The sequence below is a fragment of the Hevea brasiliensis genome, chromosome 8 (assembly GCF_030052815.1).
Source record: "Hevea brasiliensis isolate MT/VB/25A 57/8 chromosome 8, ASM3005281v1, whole genome shotgun sequence".
NCBI classification, from domain to species: Eukaryota; Viridiplantae; Streptophyta; class Magnoliopsida; order Malpighiales; family Euphorbiaceae; genus Hevea; species Hevea brasiliensis.
This window is the reverse complement of record NC_079500.1, coordinates 60,316,959-60,318,434: the sequence shown is the minus strand read 5'-3', so window position 1 is coordinate 60,318,434 and position 1,476 is coordinate 60,316,959. Positions and strand designations below refer to the sequence as shown.

Genomic DNA, 1,476 nt, shown 5'->3' with positions numbered 1-1,476 from the left:
TAGCAAGAATCTGTTGCAATAAAGCTTCAGTGATGGAATTTCGTTCTTGCTGTTTTGGTGGAGGGTTCATATTTTTCTGCTGAAAATTAGGCAGTGGTTGCCTATTTTGCTGATATGGAACTTGACTCTGCTGTTGTGGTTGAAAATTCTAATTTTGAACTTGATTTTGCTGATTTCCCCATGAAAAGTTGGGATGATTCCTCCAATTTGGATTGTAAGTTTGAGAATAAGGATTCCCCATTTGCTTGTTTCCATAATTACCAACATATGCTGCTTGTTCTCCATAATCTACTCCACAGCTGGTAGTTTCCTCTGCATAAGCCACTTCTTGTGAACTTCCAGCTGATGATGATGAACTAACCAACATACTCAAATATTCCATCTTCTTAGCAAGGACATTTGTAAGTGCATCAAACTTTGCATTAATCATGTTGAATGGGTCAAGATCATACATTCCAGCAGCTTGCCTCTTTTGAGTTGGAGCTGGTCCTCTTGGACTACTCCAAAGATGAGTATTCTTTGCAATTTTCTCCAATAGCTCATAAGCTTCATCTTCATGCTTTATAATAAATTCTCCTCCTGTTTGAGCATCAATAATTCCTCTGATTGCAGGAGTGACATTTGTGTAGAAATTCTTATTTATCATCCATTTTGGAATGGCATGATGTGGGCATAATCTCTTTAATTCCTTCCATCTCATCCATGACTCATAGAGAGTTTCATCTTCTCTTGGTCTGAAAGCTGTCATTTGATTCCTCAACTCTTGAGTTTTTCCAGGTGGAAAATATTGTGCAAGAAATGCATCAGTGAGCTGCTCCCAATTTGTAATGGAGTTGTGAGGTAAAGAATCAAGCCAATCCAGTGCTCTATCTTTCAAAGAGAATGGGAATAGCTTCAATCTTGCTGCATCATCAGACACTCCAGGTTGTTTTTGCATGTCACAGATCATAGCAAACTTCTTCAAATGTGTGTGTGGATTTTCAGAAGGATGTCCTCCAAATTGAGAATTTTGAATCATTTGAAGAACTCCAAAATCCATCTTGTAGCTATTTGCATCAATTCTTGGTCTTGCTATACTCTCTCTCAAGTCATCAAAACGAGGAAAAGCATGATCCATCATACTTCCCCTAGGCACGTTTGCATTAACAACTTCTTCTCCGTGGGCTTCATTTTCATTGTTTTGACCATTTCCAGCATTACCAACACCAATTCTAATTCTCTCATCAGCCATGTCTGCTTCTAATTCAGTTTCTCTCAATGCTTCTTTCCTTCTTCTGGTTTCTTTCTTTTGGCCTTACAGAACTTTTCAATTTCAGGATTAAACAGTAAGAATGTGTCACTTGTGCTTCTAGCTCTTCTCATAAAAGGTTAAAAATACCTGAAAAAGAACAAACAAACACAAAATGAAAGGATAATAAAGATAACACTATAAACAACTAAAATAATCAAAAACTCAATATTAAACAAACAACTCCC

General features: G+C 37.1%; 1 non-coding gene across 1 annotated transcript; it reads left to right on the top strand.

Annotated features, from left to right (window-relative positions):
* Positions 1 to 656: 656 nt before the first annotated feature.
* LOC131182605 (small nucleolar RNA R71) lies at positions 657 to 764 on the top strand. The gene has a single exon (XR_009150869.1). It is a non-coding gene; the product is annotated as a small nucleolar RNA R71 (small nucleolar RNA).
* The last annotated feature ends 712 nt before the right edge of the window (positions 765 to 1,476 follow it).